The 17,068-nt window shown below is 35.4% G+C and overlaps 1 protein-coding gene across 2 annotated transcripts in view; it reads left to right on the forward strand.

The window, feature by feature from the left end:
- DNAJC5B (DnaJ heat shock protein family (Hsp40) member C5 beta) overlaps window positions 1–17,068 on the forward strand; it is a 106,563-nt gene that overhangs the window by 24,778 nt on the left and 64,717 nt on the right. The gene's annotated exons all lie outside the window — the stretch shown is intronic.

The following is a 17,068-nucleotide window of genomic DNA, read 5'->3' on the forward strand; positions in this document are numbered from 1 at the left end:
CACCCTAGAAATAACTTTTGTTTGAGTGTTGCTAACTTGCTTTGTTTTTGTGTCACATTCTTTGACTTCTCCTCCTATTGACTCTGGTTTTAATTTTCCTGTACCCTCAGAATACATTTTCTCCTCCCCTGCTTCCTTCCCAGACTACCTCTTCGTGGTCTATGGCCTAAGTCTCCATCATTGATTCTTTTCTCTATTTAGCCATCACTGAAGCAGCTAATCTAAATCTCCTTTGCTCTTTTTCAAGTTTCCTATATTAGCCCCCTTTCCACCACTGCACATTCAACAAAGGATTTCTGCTGAAAAATGTATGTCCATTCACTAGGAACTCCTATTTTTCCCATACTGCCCACTCTAAAATATCATCCCACATTCTCTTCTCCTTTTCTCCAATTTCTGAAAAGAATTTGCCTTCTTTTCCAGTTGTGCTCTTGATCCTAACCCAAACATTCTTATCTCCCTAAAACATTTATTTTTTCCATTATTCCTTCTTTTTCTTTCCCATCTTTAACTTTTCTTTATCTACTGGCTCTTTCATCACTGTCTACAAATATGCCCAAGTTTTCTTCATCCTTAACAAACCTTCACTTGATCTTCCGTTCTTCCGTTCCTTCAAGCTATCAATCTATCTCTTCTCCCTTTCAGAAATTCCTAGAAAATGCCATCCACATGTGTTGCCTCAACTTACTTATCCTCCTGCTCATTTGTTAACTCCTTGTAGCCTAGCTTCCCATTCTACTATTTCACAGAAACTATTTTCATGAATGATCTCAATTTCTAAATCTGCATTTATTCTCCTTGATCCTTTGGAACTTTTAATCACTCTTTCTTTTTATATCCTCTTTTTTCCCCTTAGTCTCTTTGACATTGTTCTCCCTGATTCTCCTCTTGCCTGATGATTTCTCATTAGTACCTTTTGATGAATCACCATCATGTTCCTGCCCCATAAGTATGGTTGTACCCCAAAGCTCACTTCTCTCCACATTCTTGATGATTTCACCTGTGTCATTTCTGGCATCTCCAACTGTGTCAGCTATCTGACAGATACCAACACAAAAATATTTTGTTAGCACTTCAAACTCAACATATCCAAAAACTCAAGATCTTTCCTCCAACTTGTCTTTTTTTTGAAATTTTCCTACTTCTACTAAAAACACTGTAACTATATTGTATTCCCAGGTTTGTAACCTTGGAGTGAATGAGTTTCAGTGACAGTAGGACAGAAGTTAGATAAAACTTTGATTTTGGATATGTTTAGTTTGGTATATTGATAGGATGTGTTTTAGATTTCAGTTTTGAACATGTTTAGTTTGATGTATTGGTAAGACTTGTAGGTAGAGATATTAGGCCATTATATGTATGAATCTGGTATTTAATAGATGGGTCAAAGCTGAAGATATAGATCTAGGAATTGTTTTCAGAGACAATAGGTAAAACCATGGAAGTAAATTAATCAATCTTAAGTGCCTGCTATGTGACAGGGACTATGATAAGCATCCAGGATACAGAGACCCAAAAGACAGCCTCTGCCCTAGAGGAGTTCATAATCTAATGAATTTAATGAGATTGAGAAGGGAGGAAAGTACAGTGAGAGAAAAGAGGAGAATCAATGACTAAATGTTTTTCGAAAAATCTACTTTTAAGATATTCAGAAGAAGCAAATAAGATAAAGAGTGATTCTAGAGAGGTATGAGGAAAAATAGAAGAGTGGTTTTTTTGAAGTAAGATTGGAATAAGTAGTGAATGAATGAATGAATGAAAAACATATTAAGATGTAATGTTCTGGCTAGCTTTCTGGAGGTCCTCCGAACTGGGCCTTGGTCTCAGCAGAATATAATCACTTAGAGACTAGTCAGGAATAAAGTCCAAAGTCTTTATTGTCTCCTTTAGTCTCCCAATCTGCGCCAGCAGTCTCAGTCAGCCAGCCAGTCAGCCATCTATCTGCACATCTCAGTCTCTGACTTTGGTCTGACTCTGACCTCTTAAATACTCTATTACAATTACATCAATTCATCATACTGAGTATAAACCAATCATTCATCACTAGGGAACCATTATCTCATCAATTCTACCAAGTTAATATCTTGTTGTAAGATTACATCAATCATACTGAATCTTAAGTATATCTTTGCAGAATTCCTGCCCTCTACATTAAGAATCTACTTTGTGCCGGACACTGGAAACACAAATACAAAATCAAGACAAGTCCTCCAGAAGTTTGCATTCTTGAATTGAACCAGCTACACCCAGAGAAAGAACTCAGGGAAATGAATGTGAACCACTATATAGAATTCCCAATCCCTCTATTTTTGTCTGCCTGCATTTTTCCCTCACAGGTTAATTGTACACTGTTTCTGATTCTTTTATGCAGCAAAACAACTGTGTGGACATGTATACATATATTGTATTTAATTTATACTTTAACATATTTAACATGTATTGGTCAACCTGCCATGTAGGGGAGAGGGTGGGGGAAGGAGGGGAAAAGTTGGAACAAAAGGTTTTGCAATTGTTAATGCTGAAAAATTACCCATACATATATCTTGTAAATAAATAGTTATAATAAAAAAAGAGAGAGGTTTGCATTCTAGTGGAAAAGCCAACTTATATAAAGCAATTGTGGACATGAAAGAGTGTTTTGGTTTGGGAAGTCACAGGAATGGAAATGAAACTAGAGACGAGTTGATTTCTTTCTCACTTTCTAGTAGCAGTGGAAGGACTAATTTGAGTAAGACTCTAGAGCTCAAAAGTGGGTCCTGAGGAGGGAGGGAAGGAGAAAGATGTGCATATGGTGGCTGTGGAGATGGCAAAGTCCAATAATAGCTTGCAATGGGCACAGATAGAATGTGAAACATGGCCTGGGACTGGCTAGGTCTCACTCTACATGTGCCAAGTTTGCAGAGTCAAATTAATGGTGTCAAGTATCGTACAGATATCAGGGAGAATGAAGACTGAGAAAAAAGCATTGTATTTGGCAATAAGGAGGTCATGGGGTAACCTTGAGGAAGAAGTAGGTAGTGAGGAAGTAGGAACATTGGGTAAAGATTTCCCCTTAATTATCAAAGGCATATTTAAAAAAAAAAAAAAAAAGTCTTTATCCAATGTTCTCACTTCCTTACCATCCATTTTTCCATTTTTACTTCTACTTCTTATAAACTGGCTTCTGCCACCATTTCTCTACTCAAATTGGAGGACAGTTAAATGGAGTAGAAGGATAAATTTCTGGTTTTTTAAATTAAGATTGAGGAGATGAGTGTATAGAATATGGAGAGATTGGAAGGAGACTACAAAGAAGGAAACATTTAAAATGCATAAAAGATAAGAAATGACTGATAGAACAAAGTTTTGGATAAAATGGAAAAAGATGGAATCAATGACTCAGTTGAAGGGATTATCCTTGACAAAGAAAGAGTGCTTTTCTTTGGTAATTCTTTTGCTTTTATGATTTTTTTTATTTCTCCTCACCTCCCTTTCTCTTCTTCCTCCTCTTATTCTTCCTCCTCCTCCTCCTTCTTTCTTCCCCCCTTCCTCCTCCTCCTCTAGGTGGGAAGTCATGGAAGCCCTAATATGTTTGTTTTTTTCCAACCTGGGTCTATTTAGTTATGGTGACCTTCCACAACCCAGAGGCTTACACACACACACACACACACATACACACACACACACACACACACACACATACATATAGGGTGTTCAGGAGGATTAGTACATCTGGTGTAAGTCCTTTTCAGAACTGTTCATCAACCATTGGTATCCACTTAATTCAACCAACTCTCACTGAGGACTCCAAGAAGCTGTAGCACGCATAACAGCCACACTCCAGGAAACTGTCTCAGTGAGTGGGTTAAACTAGACTGAGGATAACTGACAGTTTCAGACCTATTGATGAGTTAGGAGAACATCCATCCATCTATCTATCTATCTATCTATCTATCTATCTATCTATCTATCTATCTATCTATCTATCTTATATCTATCTATTCCTTTCTAATGTCATTATTTGGTCATTTCAGTTATACCCAGCTCTTCATGACTCCATTTGGGGTTTTCTTGGCAAAAACATTGGAATAATTTGACATTTTCTTCTCCAGATCATTTTACAGATAAGGAACTGAGGCAAACAGGGTGAAGTGACTTCCAGTGTAACACAGCTAATAAGTGTCTGTGGCCAAATTTGAATTCAAAAAGATGACTCCAAACATGGAACTTTATCCTCTGTACCACTAGCTGCCCATATGCCTAACAATGAGTGGAATTTCTGAGTTATAGACATCTAAAGTCCCTTTTTTTTTTTTTTTTTTTAGCATTCCTCCATATTATTGCTTTCCAAAATGGCTGAATCGCAAACATCGATCACAAACAATTACCAAATCAGCTGTATGTTAGTGTGCCCATCTTTTCACTATACCTTGAGGACCATGAAATCTTTGCATTTGATTTGTACTTGAAACTACTATATTATTTAATAGCTTAAAAGGAATTTCTTTTTTTACTAAAGCTTTTTATTTTTAAAACATATGTATGGATACTTTTTTTTTTTTAACATTGACCCTTGGAAAACTTTCTGTTCCAAATTTTCCCACCCCCCTTCTCCCCATCGTCTTCCCTAGATGGCAAGTAATCCAATATATGCTAAACATGGTAAAAATATGTTAAATCCAATATATGTATACATACTTATACAATGATCTTGCTGCACAAGAAAAATCAGATCAAAAAATTAAAAAAAAAAAGAAAAGAAAACAAAATGCAAGAAAACTGCAACGAAAAAGTGAAAATGCTATTTTGTGTTCCCACAGTCCTCTCTCTGGCTCTCTTCATCACAATATCATTGCAACTGGCCTCAATCATCTCATTGTTGAAAAGAGGCCTGAGGGAATTTCTTAATAGGTATATGTACACACACACAGACACACGTTTTTGGAAATCCCTTTCCCCCCCAGGTTTCCTGCCTTAGGGTCTTTTCTCTCCTTGTTACCATGTGATCCAAGGGAACAGTAGCAAAATTTGTAATACTGACATCCTTCTGCTAACAAACCTGCAGCTATATTCCCCAAAAGACTACTCTTCAAGAAGGAGAGCTTCAGGGGAACAGTTACATTGTAGGAACAGCTATATTGATGGCAATTAATAAATGCTTCTGGATTTGATTGATGGTAAGGAATGAAGTGGAGGGAGTGAGATTCTTATGACTTAATTCTTGCAGACAGCAGCAAAATATCACCCTGTTAGTGGATTGCATGAGACATGACAAAATTGGTGGATTCTCTCTTTTCTTTGTCGTGGAGAATGAGTAACACAAATGAGCAAACCAGGATGTTGGGGAATTTCTGGGATAGTGGCAGCATGGTCTAGCAAAAAATACTTGGTTTTTAGTTTGAGGTTCTAGATTTGAATCCAATCTCTGCCATTTACTACCTCTATGATCTTGGGTAAATTTTGGGTCTAAGATTCCTCATCTGCAAAATGAAGTGTTTGAAAAAGATGTTTTCTTACATACCTTACAATCCTAAATTCATGATTCTGTGAACTTGATACAGACCATAGTACAGAACAATGATTACCTTTCCTTTGAGCCAACAAGAATTCCCCAAGATGTTTCAGTGAACGAGTTCAATCCTGTCCAACTCCTCCCAAAATTCTGTCTGTAGTATTTGGCCTAAAACTTATCTCCAGAGGTCATAAACCAAGAGTGCTGCAAGTAGGTGTTGCCTGCTGATTCACCTAGGCAACAAGCTGGGACCTTCCCTTCTTTTGCTTGATCCTCATGGTATGGCAAACACATGGCTCCTTATTCCCCATTTCCATCAGCAGTCTGAGTGGAGATTAACCTCATGGCAAGCTAGCAACATATCAGGGTGTGGGTACCAGTGACTTAGCACTCCAATTGGTTCCACCTCATCTTTCACTATTGTTTCTTAAGTTTCCTGACTTTAAAATTTGATCCCTAAAGCAAAAGTTTCAAAGCTTTTTCATTTCAGCATATTCTTTTGGAAGCAATTTCATTCATCATGTGCCTAGGGAAGCTACCCTTTTCATGGATCCACAAGTATTTTAGGAGCTATTGGAGTGATATAACCTAATGTCACTTTTACATTTTACAGATGGGATAGAGTGATTTGTTTAAGGTGACCTAGCTAATTCATTGAAGAGTTCCTGACCACAAATCTTTGTTTTTTCCATCATTTAACTTACAAGCTATTATACTCTCTAATTTTGGAGGAAGCTGTGCTATTTTTCTTTTTAGGAAACTCAATTTAACAATTACTCCTCTCTCCTCCCAATAGAGTCCTCCTTTGTGACAAAATAGAATTAAACAAATCAACATATTGCATATATCTGACAATGTACACATTACTCCATACCTATGGTTCAAGATCTCTCTAACAGGAAAAAAAGAGGCATTCTTATCACAAAATCTATCAAATTACTATTGGTTACTATAGATCAAAGTCCTGTGTCTTTCTTTCATTTACATTATTAATATTGAGTAATTTACTAGTTGTGAAATCCTGGGCAAAACTTATTGCTATTTGCCTCAATTTCTTCATCTATAAAATGAACTGGGGAAGGAAATAACCCACTCCATTATCTTTGCAAAAAAAAAAAAAAAATCCATCAACAAACAACGAACAGGGTCACAAAGACATAACTGGAAAAAAAAAAGAAATCTGAATTTCAAGACAGTTTATACAAGTGAAAAGTACTTTGTAGTGAAGGCACCATTAACTATCAAAAATAGAAGCAACAGGAACTGCTCAGAAACAGGTGTTAAGGGGAAGCCACATAGAGTGACAACAGATGCAGCAAGGAATGGTAGATAGAAGTCTGCTTCTTCAGTGGTTAGGTACTGTTTGATGAATGGGATGTGGGTGTGTAATTTAGCAAATATTAAATATCTGCTTATGCAGAGTTTGATGGAATAATATATGAATATACTTTTTATTGACAGAAATCAATTAATAAGCATTATTTATTTTCCATCTGCCAGGTGTATGGCTAGGTTCTAGGCATATATACATGCATATATGTATATACAAAACAAGTTAATTTGGGAGGAAGCACCTAGGGAGACCAAGAAAGGCTTCATATGGGACTTGAGCTGAGCATGGAAACTATGGGATTCCAAGAGGTAGAATGGGGGAAAGAAGTACATTCTAGGTTGGGGACATAGCCAACACAAAACTACCTAGATGGAAAATGAAGTGTTATATGTGAAAAACAGCTAGTAGACAATTGTGATTAGAGGGCAGAGTAGGACAAGGATAATAATATATAAGCATGGACAGCTAAGTTGAGAACAGATTGTGGAAGAATGTAAAGGCTAAACAGGAGTTTATATTTGATTCTAAAGGCAATGAGCTACAGTGACTATTAGAGAGTACTAATGGTGGAAGGTCTTAGGATGACCCCATACATACAAGGATTGTTTGAAGGGATTATGGATGTTTGGCCTGAAGAAATGGGAACATGATAACTATCTCCAAATATTCAAAGAGTTGTCATGTGGAAGAGATCTAATGATTTCTACTTGGCCCAAGAGGGCAGAACCAGGACTACTTGAAGTTGCAAAGGAGCAAATTCAACTCACATTTATTTTTATTTCTTAAGTAATATTTTTTCTGTAGTTATATATTAAAATAATTATTTTAACTTTTTAAAAAAGTTTTGGTTTCCAAATTCTATCCCTCCCTTTCTTTCTCTACTCCCTCCCTGAGATAGTAAGCAATTTGACAAAGGTTATATATGTTCAATCATGTAAAACATTTTCATATTACTTATTTTGTGCAAGAAGACTCAAGTAAAAAAATACGAGGTAAAGAATAGCATACTTCTATCTTTTGGGGGTAATACCAGTTCTTTCTCTGGAGGCAAATAATGTGCTTCTCTATGAGTCCTTTGTAATCGCCTTGGATCACTGCATTGCTGAGAATATTAGTTCTTATTTATATGACATTTTAAGATTAACAAAACATATTGCATACATTATTTTATTTGGTTTTTATAACATCCTCTTAAGGTTAACTGACTCTCTTCTTTCTTCAAATTAATATAGTCAAATGAACAAATAAATAACCATATCTATAAAGATACCTTTATTTTCTAATTTCTTTGATGAAAAGGAATACTTTTTGAAAATGAAAACTATATAAGAGTTAAATGGAATATTTTGGAAGATAGTGGGCTTTCTTTCACAAGGGATTCTCAAGAAAAAGGAAGATGACTCCTATTGGGGTATTATAATTGAGTTTCTTGTTTAATTATAGGTAGAAGTGAATAGTTCTGTGGTTTTCTAAATCTGCGGCTTTCTATGAGCATTTTTGTTCTTGGAGCTGTTTATTCATTTTTTTTATATCTCTTAAATACATGAAAAACAGTATGACATAATAAATAGCACATTGGACTTAGAAGACCTAGGTTCAAATTAGTTTTAAAAAATCAGGTCTTTAACACGTGAGAACATCTGCTGACATATAAGGGACTATGTGAATGCTTCATTTCTCTGTGCTGTAGCAAGAATTTCTTCATAGTGGAGTAGGGGAATTCCATGGATGGCAGGCTTCTTTTGACAAATTAAACAAACTGAAGTAGAGTGGTCAAATGAATTCGAATCTCTAAGTTAAAATTACATCTGCATTCTCTTAACCTTACTTGCTTTCCCTTCCTTCATGTCCTATCTTCCCAGAGAGAAAAACATCTCTGATCTTATCAGCAGAGTAGACATGATGATCTCAGAAGAATCCTATATTAAAAGGAAAAATGGACAAGTGAAAGGTGATACAGAGAACCTTTAGAAGTTGACACTGAGTGAGCTTTCCTTACATGTTAGTTAACATGGGGAATCCAGAAACGAATTTTTACATTTGGTTTTTAAAAACTCAGGTTAATATGAATCACAAGCAAATTTCAGAAAGTGCTAAGAGTATTGTGCAGCTTTTCACTGGGTTTTTAGGGGAAGGATGTGAACTTTGGTTCATATAATTTGTTTACCACAAAACCAGTCCATCCAACAGCTGGAGGGGATTCACATAAGATTGCCTCTAGACACACCTATGTTTGCTAACATTTGTTTTAGCTACACTAAGGGAATTTTCCAAATCTAAGCCCCCTTAGAGTGGCTGTCAGTGAGGTAGGTTTTCCCCTGATTTTTATTTCCTATCCTTTCCCAACTCTAATAAGGCCGATTTAAAAAAAAAAAAAATTTAAAATGTTGAAAATGGGGTATTTTAAAATCTAAAAAAAAAAAAAAAAAAATCAGAAATGTAAGCCTTGACAGTGTCTTTTCCCCATTTTTCTCGTTTCGGTTACTCTTTAATTAAGATAAAGAGTCATAAATACAACTGCTATGATATTGGAAACAAAAATACAAAAATAAGGTGATAGACTTATTACAAATTTGTTAATAGTATTAAAAAAACCCAAACACAAAACACTCATATCCTACTGACTCTTCTCCAGCTCATCACAGAACTCTCTTAAAACAAATAATTGCAGGAGAGCCAAGCAAATCAACTCATTGCTCAAATATGAAAATGTATGTCTCATTCTGTATTTCTAATCCACTGTGTTTTTTGTCCCAGAGCTGGAAGGAAATGTTTTAGTCTTGCGAAGTCAGACTAATTACTAAGAAAATACCACACCCTAGAGGCCAAGCTTGGAATAAGCAACAAAAGAGTTGCCTGATGGAGTACAATCTGCATTAAACTGAGTCAGGAGGAACTCTTTAGACTAGGTTTGCCACTAATGAGCTCAATGACTGTGGGTCAGTGATTTCACCATTAGATCTGAGGCTGACTCCTAGAAGGGAGCAGTGATAAAAGGCATATGAAACATAAGATCATGCGATTATGCAGCTGGAGCCTTAAATCCAGAGGCCTTCTTGGAAAATCTCCTCTTTTTCAGAGAAGGAAAATGAGACCCAAAGAAATTAGATGGCTTTCCCAAGATCACAGGGAGAAGCAGGATTTTAAACTAGGCTCCAGAGATACTGCTATTTTGATTTTGTAATTCTTGGAAACTTAGTCTCTAAACTCTGCTTTGTATCATAACATGGGGTACCTAGTTATTCTAGTGCATAGAGAACTGCACCTAGAATTAGGAAGACATGATTTCAAATTCATTCTCAGGCATTTACTAGCTGTGTGACCCTAGGTAAATCACTTCACTCTGCCTCAGTTTCCTTTTCTATAAAAGGAGCTAGAGAAAGAAATGGCAAACTACTCTAGTGCATTTGCCAAGAAAACGAAAAAATGGAATCACAAAAAGTTGGACTGAAACACCAATAGCAAAGTATAATTTAATGGAAACATTAGGTTCTTATATTGCTCCTGTGATTTATTAATTTTAAATGGAAAGGGACAATTGAAATAATCTTGTCCAATCCTCACCTTATTATAGATGAGGAAATTGAGATCCAGAAAAGATAAGTGATTTTTCCCAAGGCTATACAGCTAGCAATGGAGCTAAATTTCCTGAGGCTCAGTTTATAGTTATCATAAAATGAGGAAAAGAACGCTTAATTCTCAGGGTTATTTGATGAAATTCAACATCTATGACAATATATAAACTATAAAGTGCTAAATAAATGTAAGGTGTTATTATTAAATGAAAATTACTTTGAATCTGTTAAGCAACACAATTCCTATTTTGTTTTACATAATTTGAATCAGAATTTGTAGCAGTGATCTATGATGGAAAGAGCACTGGCCTGGGAGATAGGAGTTCTGAGTTCTAAGCCTGGTTCTGCTACTGTCCATCCTCTGAATTTGGGTATTACACTATATTACTCAATTTCCTCACTTGTAAAATTCAATTCAATATAAACATTCAATGTTTATTTAAAATTACATATTAATGTTCACTATGCTAGGAACCTAGGAATACAGAGATAAGATTTTTTAAATAGTACTTGTTCTCCTCCAGGAGCTTCTATTCTCCTGGGGCAAACATAGACTCAGAGAAATATACATAAAATGCATATTGAATAAATAAAAAATATTTGGGGGAAGGTTGGGAAGAGACCATTGATATTATAATTGGGAAAAATAGTCTATAGGGAATGGTCTCTAAGCCACTGATGAAGAAGCTAGAGATTCTATGAGGAAGAAAGGACAACATTATGAGTATGTAGGGTATACTATGCAAAAGTATGGAGGGGAAATGAACTGTGGTGCAGAGGAACATCAAGTAGAACAATATGCCTAGAATATAGAATGTCTGAGGAGAACTAATTGTGGAATCAATTTGGAAAAAAAATAAGTTGGAAGCCTATTGTAAAGGATATTAAAGGCCTGAGGAATTCAAATTTCATTGCTGAGACAATTGGAAGCTATCATAACTTCTTGAGCAAGGGAGCAACAAGGTCAGACCTGTAATTTAAGATATCAATAGGGCAGGATGTAAAGAATGGATTAGACAGGGAAGAGATTTGAGGCAGGGACACCAATTCAGAGGCTGTGGTAATAACTCAGGTGAAAGATGATGGGGGCCTGATCTATGATCACAGATGTGTGAAAGGAAAGGAGACAGAAGAGTGGTTGTGAAGATAAAATTAACAGGGCTCTGGAATAACTTCCTTCACAGTTCTAATCGTTTATGACTTTACTTTTTTAAGTGTTTTATTTTTAACCAAAAATCTTAGTATTTCTGTAAACAAAAATCTAAAATCACTCCATAATGTTCCATAATGTCTTGTAAGACTTTAGTGTTACAGAAATGAAACAAAACCATTTGGGGACAGAGAAGGGTGTTTGTGCATGGTGTGGGGTAGGAGAAGAAGCTCACTCAAGCAAAATTCAGCATCCATATGAAATCAAGGAGTCAGGTTCTATGTCATTTTTCATTTTTTATCCCTATCAATTCACACAAGAAGTTGGATCTAGTAGAATATAGCTGGACAAGTATGGACATAGTGACATTGGGAAAGGGAATATAGTAGGACGCTGGTTTCCTGAACCACAGAGAGACATAGAGATGAGATTTGGTAATGATATTCTATATGGAGAGAAACAAAAACCAGCCTCCAACCTGTTAATCTCTGAATAAAGGCATTTTCAAAATATTTTCAAAAAATCAAAACATGGCTATTTGCAAGGAAGACACTCTCTGCTTTTTCTTTGGTCTTTGCCTTCCTATTTCCTTCATGAAGTCTTCTTTGACCAACCCAGCTCAAAATTATCTCTCCCTTCTCTGAGCCCCCAAAACATACTGACTATACCACATATTCAATCCATCTATATATTACCTTATATGCCCAAGTATTTTTTTTAATACATACATTATTGTCTTCCCAACTAGATTGTAAGGTTTAGAATCACCAGAACCTTAGAGATGGAAGAACTTAGAGGTTGTCTAATTGAACTTCATGCCCAAATTCTGCATGAATACAATTCTCCACCATTACAAACTGGCAACTGAGTTTCCAACATATAAGAGACATTCAGAGATTGACACATCCTGATGATGAATGTTCTATGACTTAGCAAAACAACTTTCCTGGCAAGTGCTCCCTGCAATATCTAGCACAGTGTTTTCAACAAAAGTACTCAATAAATATTTATAAATTCATCCATAGGGGAAAGGCTTGACTAGCTCTTTGTAATCCAAAGCTCTTGAGGACTTCTTGGCTCAGCCATTGACCAGCTGAATTGGCAGCCTCAGAAGGCTCTATTTCCAATTCTTGATTCAGCCAGAAGTATGGAAAAAGCATTTTAAAAGATGTAATTTAAACCATGTATGTTCAGCCTTTTAGAACTATGTGAAACTTCAATTCCATATGAATGTACAAAATAAATGGTCCCCTTTCCAAGAAACTATCCCAAATGATTTTTTCCTAGAAATTCCATTATCATCATAGCCTAAGATCAAAACATCAGAAATAAAGAAATCAAGGAAGCACCATATTATTTTACATCTTTTTAACATAATTGATTGACTCAAGATCCCAAACATAGTAGGGGCTTAATAAATGATCGTCAAATTTAATGGAATGAAACTGAATTGAAGGATGTTTTATAGTCAGAAAAATTGAAAACAAATCTCCTAGATTTAGAATAAATTTATTTGTGACCACCAGAGGGCAGTAAGATTATATAAAATAGTCAAATCTGCCCTATTTCAGGCAGATCTTAAATCTCAGATTAATTTTTAAAAACAGTTTTGATCATGAATATTATAGTGATAGTTTAGATGGGAAACAGTAAAAAGTAGAATTCTACTGAATATGAGAAAGATATTTGGAGAGAAACAAAAACTAGCTTCTAACCTGTTAAATAAACTCTGGAAGAATCTCAAAATATGGGTATTTGCAAAGAAAGCCCTCTCCTTTGTCTTGGGTCTTTGCCTTCTATTTCCTTCCTGAAGTCTTCTCTGTGTGACCCAGCTCAAAATTATCTCTCCCTTCTTTGACCCCTCAAAACATACTGACTATATCACTCATTAAACCATCTTATGTTACCTTATATATTTAAGTATTTTAAAAAAATATATATGTTGTTATCTTCCCAATTAAACTGTAAAATATAAATTACATTTGCATAATACAGATTGGAATGGTTGGGTAGCACAGTGCATAAATTGCCAGGTCTGGATACTTACTAGCTGTGTGATTCTGGACAAGTCACTTAATCCTGTTTGCCTCTGTATCCCCATCTGAAAAATGATAAGAAGATGGCAAATCATTCCAGTGTCTTTGCCAAGAAAATCCCAAACGCAGTCATAAGAAGTTGGACCTAACTAAATAACAACAAATGCAATACAGATTAGAGAAGAAAATAAACTAAAGCCAGTCAGGAAACAGCTATAGTAGAATCTAGGCAATAGGTCTGAATTCAGGGTGTGGGAGTTGTGAATATGAATAAAAAACAGATTGAGGAGAGCTGGAAAAAAACTTCAACCAAACTGTTATTTTTTTAAGTGGCAGGAAGTGGAGGGTCCTCATGAGGACCGGACATTGCTCTCTATGCTTCTCCCTTCCTCTTCCTCAATGCATAACCCTCAGAGAAGATTCTGTGAGACCTGATTCAATGGCATGAGGGGGTTTCAGCATTCTATCCTTCTGCCATACTGCCCATTCCCTCCTTGGGCCTTGAAAGTTCCTTTGCTCTGTGGTACATTCGTTAGTGAGTTGTAATACATTTCTTGGCTAGGTCCTAAAGAGGATCTTTATAAAATCAGGTCACCTGAAAGTTGTCCTTGTCTTTTAAAGATTTCCTTTCCCAGTTCCAATGATTTTGGGATGAAGAGAGCCATCTGATGATGCACCCAGAGAGAGGGCTGTGGGAACTGTGTGGATCACAAGCATTTTCAGTCTCTTTGTTGTTGTTTGCTTTCATTTTCTTTCTCTTTTTTTTTTCTTTTTTGATTGTTCTTGTGCAGAAAGATAATTGTCTGAATATGTATGCATATATTGGATTTAACATATCTTTTTACCATGTTTAACATATATTGGATTACTTGCCATCTAGGGTAAGGGGTAGGGAGAAGGGGGAGGGATTGGAATGCAAGGTTTTGCAAGGGTTAATGTTTAAAAATTATCCATGCATGTTTTGAAAATGAAAAAAGTTTAATTAAAAAAATAAAGATTTCCTCTCTCAATTCTCTTCAGATCACTTGATATGCTTAAATATCTCTGGCAGATCTTTACTAAAGGATTTCAGGCAGAGACTTCATGGCTACTTGCCTGGGGTATTGTATAAAAGATTCTCCTGTTCAGTTACATTTCATACCAGAAGACTTGAGAGGTCCCTACTATATATATGAATAGAAAAAAATCATTTAAGTGCTTATTATTCTCAAACTAATGAAGAAGCATTAAACATTGAGATAGTAAAATGAGATAGTCCCTGCTTTAAGGAAGCTAACATTCCAACAGGGTGAGAAAAATAGAAGAGTGATGATGATGGATAACAATTTCAATTTTTTCTCCTGTTCAGTTCTGAACTCTTTTCTTTGTCTACAGCAGTACTTGTCCAAAATATGCTGATAGACTAACTTAAAGGGCTATCTATTGAACTGTTTGTCATAGTTGTAATAATATACAATCTCCATCTATTTGGTTCTTTTTGTTTGGATTGTTAAATGTTGATTTCTTTTGAATGTTCATTAAAGAGATCCAATCATACTTGGGGACTTGATATAATTAACATAAAGACAAATTAGACCATTCGGAGGGATACCACCGTCTACATGGAACCCCACTTCCATTTGGATATCCACTGTGACACTGGTGAATGTTTTATGAAACTAAAATCATGGTATTCCATTATTTACTACTACATAATGTCATTATAAGGCTTGGAATTAAAAGATTTGGAATGTTCATAAAATATCTGTTTTATGCTGCCCTTGATATTGATAATCAGATGATTGCTGAAGAAATTTATCTCTGTAGTTGCACCTATTAAGCAATTTTATATTATCTTAAATTATGCATTGGAGAAATTTTTTGGGGGGAAAGCCTTTAAGACTAATTTTTCATTCTACTAAACCAAATACTTAAAAAAAAAAAAACACCAGCAAAAAACATAGAACACTCTTGTTTTCTCTACACTTTTCAAGCATTTGTATGAGAATGTGACCTCCTGTAGAAATTATTCCCTAAAGTAGATTTATTCCTTCTTATATTCATCAAGGAATCTTATATTTATTTTCATAAGGATTTTTATAAAGATGAGAGAATAAGTTATAAATAGGTAATTAATGATGTTTTCTCACCACATTTTGGTTTTTAAAAAAAAAAACCCTAGCATGCGTTTTTCTTCCTAGTGGTTCATTATATTCTCCTTTTTAAAATACGTTGAAAATCTGTCTCTCAGAGCATTCAAGTTTGTGACACCTCTAGTTACAAATTTCTTCTTCAACACTTCTGGGTCTGTTTCGTCTGATTAAACAATTCTTCCAGTCTTCTTTATTAGTACTACTTCTGCTCCCTCATATGCTAGATGACCATGATGAATGAAGGTATTAGAATCTAGCTATGGCGAATGTAAATTTCATTTGCACCAAATGATGTTCGGTAAATTGTTGACAGATTTGTTTCATATTTGTGTGTTTATTTAATTTCATCTGTAAATGCCCTTATGAGCCAGTGTAGATGGGTCTTAAGTTAAACTTTATGCAGATTTATTTTCCCCTCCATTGATTTTCTGACTACATCTTTCACCCAGAGTGTTTTGCAAATAGCTTTATGTTCAAAACCAGTCAATAAGAATTTATTAAGCATTTTCTGTGCTTCTCAAGTTGTTAAGTGCCCAGCATACAAAGGAAGGCAAAACTAGCCCCAGCTTTGCTCTTGGTGGCCATACAAGCCTGCTAGGTAAAAAGAGAAAGTTTTTGTTGATTAAAACAATTTTTTTCTTTGTTGTAATGAAATAGGGAGAGTTCACAGAAAGTCCAGAATAATAGCCAATACTTGGGTAGAAATAAGCATAGAGTTCAAATTTAGCATTCTCTTCACAGCATCAGGGGCTTCAATCTGTGCCCAGATATGTAGAAACAGGTTAGTTTGAAGAGATGGAAACCACTAACCATTGTGGAGGTGAGTGCACTTGCAAAGTGCTATGTGCCAGAAACTGGGGAAACAATGCAAAAGCAAAATAGTCCCTGCTTCAAGGGGCCTAATTTCTACTAAGGTTTTATTCTAATGATATTGGTTTTATTCAAAATCAGAATATTAGAATATAGCAGAGTTGGGATTCTCACCCAGTCCTCTGATTCCAAACTCAGTTTTTTGTTTTTGTTTTGTTTCTCTCCCGGTTTCTGTAAACAGAGTTTCAACAATCCATCTTGTGACAAAAGAATAATATTTTTTAAATATTGTAAGTAATCATTATTATCAATTATCCACCAGTATTATAAATATGAGTCCTCTTCTAAAAAGTAAGTTGACATACTGAAGCAGCCCAATCATATCAATTGTGACATTCTCACTGGGATTAAAATATCAATAGTCCACATTCTCTCTGGAAATAAAATTAGACATATAGAAGACGCAGTTCAATGGGAGAATGTTACATTGGGTTCCTCTTGGGGAAACAAATAAAAAACTCATCTCATGCCTTGATATATA

The sequence above is a fragment of the Sminthopsis crassicaudata genome, chromosome 1, assembly GCF_048593235.1.
Source record: "Sminthopsis crassicaudata isolate SCR6 chromosome 1, ASM4859323v1, whole genome shotgun sequence".
NCBI lineage: Eukaryota > Metazoa > Chordata > Mammalia > Dasyuromorphia > Dasyuridae > Sminthopsis > Sminthopsis crassicaudata.